Here is a 5,786-nt window from a genome sequence, read left to right as displayed (position 1 = left end):
CTGGTGATAAGGGCAAAAAGAAGATGCATTGCCATTATTGTAAAGCTAATGATCACTTGATCAAGTCGTGTCCTAAGTTGAAGGCCAAAGAGGCTAAGAAGAAAGAGGGTGGTTCCACTGCAAATGCTGGTTCCACTACAAATGCAGCCATTGTTGAGTCTTCTGTAAAAGGAGACTGTGTTGCTGATGTTGATGCAGATTGGCCTTTATCGCATAGTGCACTTACAATCCTGTTGTCCATGATGCATGCTTGATAGTTGCTGCAGATTCACATGTGTGGTATTTCGATAGTGGTGCTACAAAGCACATTACCTCACATCGTGAATTGTTTACCTCTCTCGAGTCTGTCCCTCATGGGAATTCAGTCACTTGTGCCAACAATGCCTCTTATCCGGTTCAGGGAGTTGGAAAGATTGTGCTTACTGCTGCAAATGGCAGTTCTTTCACACTTGTTGATGCACTCTATGTACCTGGGATCAAGAAGAATCTCTTGTCTGTATCCGCACTTGCTAGACTTGGACTTGTAGTCAAATTTGTGAATGACAGATGTACAGTTCATGATCTCAGTTTTGGTGATGAAATTGTTGCATCTGGCCTCTTGTGCCGTGGGATGTATAAGCTCACTTTGAATGACAAGTGTGGACAAAATTTTGCAAATGCTGTTGCAGATTCAAGGGCTATTTTAGATGCAAAACTTTGGCATGCACGTTTTGATTATCCGAATTTTGTCAGTTTGCTACATTTGCAGAAATCTGATATGATTACTTCTTTGCCGCCTCTTGAAGCACCTGTCAAACATGTTTGTGAAGGCTGTATTTTGGGTAAGATGCAGCGTTCTAAGTTTCCAAAGGATGGTTCAATTCGGGCCACATGCAGGTTGCAACTTGTGCATAGTGATGTTTGTGGGCCCATGCAAACTCCATCCTTGGGCAATTACCTGTACTTCATGACTTTCATTGAAGATTACTCCAGGCATGCATGGGTATTTTCGCTTAAAGTGAAGTCCGGAGTTTTTATGTGCTTCAAACAGTTTCTGGCTATGGCTGAAAATGTCTCGAAATGTACTATGGGCACCCTCCGTTCCGATCGAGGGGAGGAGTATATGTCTCATGAATTCAATGCATTTCTGGCTAGTCATGGGATAAAACACCAATGTACAATGCCTTATACACCTAAGCAAAATGGTGTTGTTGAGAGGAAAACAGGTCACTGACGAAAATGGCACGATGTATGGTCAAAAGTCAAGATTTTCCACATTCTTTTTGGCTTGAGGCCATCATGTGTGCCACTTATGTACTTAACAGATGTGCTACGAAATCTTTGCAGTCTATTACTCCATGTGAAGCATGGCATGATAGAAAGCCTTCTACTGAGCACATGCGTGTTTTTGGCTGTTTGGCATATGCTTTGGTGCCACAAACACAGCGCAGCAATTGGATGATAAGGCTGTCAAATGTATTTTTGTTGGTTATAGTGTTGAAAGCAAAGGTTACAGGTTATATCATCCACAAACAAAGCGTATTCTGGTTTCACGGGATGTAGTGTTTGTGGAAGACTCTGTTCAACCCTTGCTGTCATGTACTAGAGACAATAATGTAAGCTCACAGGACATTTATGACACTTTGTTGCCTCTTTTCAGTGGTGGAAATACGAATGTAATTTCCAATGAGGCAAATGTACAGCCTATGGGGGTTTCTGAAAATGTTACAGATCAGCCAATTACTGATGCAGATGTACATGATGTACTTGATGAGGAAAGGGCTGAAAATGAGTAGGCTAGAGGTATGCCAAAATGGTTGGTGCACACTTTGCGTGACAATAAACTGGATGCACCTTTGTCTAGTCGTACTCGTTCAGGCTCTCGCCATGCATCTTATGCATCAGATTGTTATGCTTTGGATGTGTCTAGCTTACATGATGTTGAGGAGCCTCTGTCTTTTGATGAAGCACATAATTTAGAAAATTGGATGGCTGCCATGCAATCAGAATATGATGCACTTATAGAAAATGACACATATGTGATTTGCCTCCTGGCAAAAAGGCCATTGGTATGAAGTGGGTTTACAAGTTGAAACGCAAGCCAGATGGTGAGATCGATCGCCATAAGGCTCGACTTGTTGCAAAGGGTTATGCACAACAAAAAGGCATAGATTATGAAGAGACTTTTGCTCCCACTTGTCGTATGACTATTGTGTGTTTTCTATGTGCATTGGCAGCTCATTTTGGTTGGGATGTACATCAATCAGACATTGTTACTGCTTTCTTGAATGATGACATATTTGATGAAGTTTATGTAACGCAGCCTCGCGGTTTTGTCATAAAAGGACAAGAGGACAAAGTGTGCAGATGTAAGAAGGCTTTGTATGGGTTGAAGCAATCTCCTCGTGCTTGGTATGAGAAAGCTGCCACTCGTTTGGTTAAAGGAGGCTTTCGTAACAGTCCAACAGAAAGCACATTGTATGTAAAGCGTGAGGGTGATGTACTTGTCATTGTGGTTCTTTATGTTGATGATTTGTTGATCACTGAACCAAATGAGAGACATATTGCTAAATTTAAGGCTGATTTGAATGCTACTTTCAAGATGAAAGATTTGGGACTGTTGCATCATTACTTGGGTATACAGTTTAAGCAGTGTGATGGTGGTATTGCCTTGTGTCAGAAAAGTTACATAGAGACATTGCTATGTAAGTTTGGACTTGAGGATTGCAAACCTAATGCCACTCCCATGGAAACGGGTTTGAAGTTGAGTCTACATGATGCTGGCGATCCTGCTGATGTCACTCTTTACCAAACTGCTGTTGGCTGCCTCATTTATGTATGCAACACGAGGCCAGATATTCAGTTTGCAGTCTCACAGGTCAGCAGATTTATGCATAGCCCAGGGTCTAAGCATTGGCAGGCTGTCAAGAGGATTTTCTGCTACCTTAGTGGCACTTTACATCTTGGCTTGTTTTATCCCAAGGGGGGATCATTGCCGCCAGACTTACATGCTTTTTCAGACTCAGATTGGGCTGGTTGTTTTGACACACGAGTGTCCACAAGTGGTTTTTGTTTCATGCTTGGTAGTTCATGTATATCATGGTTGAGCAAGAAGCAACCTACTGTGGCCACTTCGAGTTGTGAGGCTGAGTACAGGGTAGTCTTCACAGCTACGGTTGAGTGTGTATGGCTCAGACGCCTTATGGTTGATTTGGGTGTTGGACAAGACACTGCCAACACTATCTACACTGACAGTCAGAGCGCATTGGCAGTTGTGAGGAACCCAGTTTTTCATGTTCGCACAAAGCACATTGAGGTGCATTACCACTACGTCAAGGAGAGGCTCTCAGCAGGAGAGATCAACTTGGTTTATGTGCCAACAAAGGACAACCTTGCAGATCTTTTCACAAAGGCATTTTCTCGTGAGAAGCTTGAAGCTTTCCGCAAAGCTTTGGGCTTACTCCCCTTTGTGGACTGATCACGTCCTTAGGGCATGACACTTCCCTTTACTCATGTGCCACCTCTTGTTCACCGCATCACTCCAGGGGGGTTTTGTTACCATATACATGTGGTAGTGATGTGTGTGAACACACTAGGACCACCGGGGCATTTTTCCCCTCTTTAGGAGGTTTTTAACCCCGTGCATTGTATATACGCCCATCACTCTAGGGCTATCTATCTTTCCATTGCACACTCTCTATTGTGTGCCTTGAGCTTCCTTCGTCTTCTCCAAGCTGTGTGCGTTTCTCTGCAACCCTAATTCCAACACTAGGACTACTAGTGAACCTACTAAGTCCCATTTGTGAACCATAGCAATGAATTTGGAAGAGAACCATAGGTGGTTAAGCTAAGGCTTCCTAGCCGTTCTCTACCATGGTTTCTGCGCTTCCTACAATAGCCTTGTTTGATAGATCTTTGAATTCTCTTGGGATATTTCCCATGACATAAAAGTAAAAGCTTCTTTGCTTCTTCCTCAAATGCTCCTATCGAATGTCAAGAATCACCAAATACCTTCTTGATGTACCATAAAATAATCTCCCTTCTCAATTGAATTTTGATAGACCTTGAAGGTCTCTTCGTATCATCTAATCCTTATTCTATATCTCTAATTGTTCAAGCTCTTCTCATTGCTTACACCCATAATTACTACACCTAGAAAAATACTAGCATTCAATCTTCCCTATAGCTATGATCATCTCTCTTATATATATCTAACGACTCATTTCTATACATACATGTGTCAAAACACTAAATTTTTGATACCCTCATACATATGTAGCTTCATATGATTAATTTCAATCGCTAAACAAAGTTTCATTCAATAAGGAGAATCCAGAAGTCCCCCACAATCCAAATACACTTAAGAACTTATGAAGTTAAGAATCACCTATGTACCATTCCAGATAAGAGAAATTATGTTCAAAAGAAACAAGACTTATCTATCATTGTGGTGATCTCCATAGCCAGGATTGTTGCAAACTAGAGATAGTAGCCACGGCTCTGATACCATTGCTACAAACAAAAATGCGGCATGCCTGCAAAAATACATAAAATTACATGCTACAAGGGATAAATCAATAGATCTACATACCTGATGAATTGCATGTGCATCATAATCAAGCTGTACACAATCTGAGAGATAGATAGATAGATAGATAGATAGATAGATAGAGAGAGAGAGAGAGAGAGAGAGAGAGAGAGAGAGAGAGAGAGAGAGAGAGAGAGAGAGAGAGAGCACGTGGAAGTGCACCTCCAAGAGCGGAGTGCTACACAGAGACGAAAGAGGAGAGGTGAGAGAGGAGAAGAAAGACACAGAGCACTGGGTGCAATCTCCCCTCGTGCTGTTGCAAATAATATTAGAAATTATTAAAATATAAAAGTGATACCTTAGATGCGTAGAGCTTGAAAATAGCTTTCATTTGAATCCAGGGTCGCACCATTCTGATAGGTGGATGCACTTGTAACAACCTACTTCTCTGGTCAAGAGAGTCCTTGTAAAAAGCATAATTGGTCATCTACAAATATATTATCGCACATTGTAAGCCTAATCCAATCTTCATGCTTCAATCTCCAATTTGGATATGTAGTTAGTTGACCACTAAGGTAGGACAAGAATCAAGTACCATTGTACAAGTCCATCTTTTCCCTAATCGATCTCATGTGTTGACCATTACCCATGGACCATACACGGTGATCATCTTGGAAATATATGGAGGGAGTACGGACAATTTCTTAACATACAAGCACAACGATCAACTAGAATTGGGTTAGAGAAAACTAAACCATTGTACAAAGGATCTCCCTAAACAAGGTCAATTGCTGCCAAGAGACAAAATTTGAAATGGGAAAGAACACCTTGGCCATAAAGTGCAATCAAAACGAGGCCGTGGCCATTTTAGATACAAAGGTAGGTGCATGCATTGCTGCCAAAGCCGTGGAAGAAATTGGGTAAAATGTAATACAAAAGACATGCAACTGCTTACAGCTTGCCAATGTAAACCTAGAAAAACCGTTCGGTGTGCTTGAAAACATCACAAATACAACTTGTGGAATTGAGTTCTCTTATGATACTGGACATTGGACGACATCCAAACTATGACGTCATATTACGAAGTCTATTCATGCATCAACTCATGGTTGTGGAAGACATGGGGTAATGGTTAAATCTATTTGCAGAACAACAATACACACTGAGTTCACATTCTGATCACTGGATGAGATTCTTTTCGACCGATGAGTTTCTTGCCGGCCCTCGATGTTCTGATGAACGGACGAGATTCTTCAAGCGCTGTGGTCGGCCGATGGCG

This window comes from Adiantum capillus-veneris, chromosome 23 (assembly GCF_014529385.1).
Source record: "Adiantum capillus-veneris isolate H3 chromosome 23, ASM1452938v2, whole genome shotgun sequence".
NCBI lineage: Eukaryota > Viridiplantae > Streptophyta > Polypodiopsida > Polypodiales > Pteridaceae > Adiantum > Adiantum capillus-veneris.
This window is presented reverse-complemented; position numbering follows the sequence as displayed.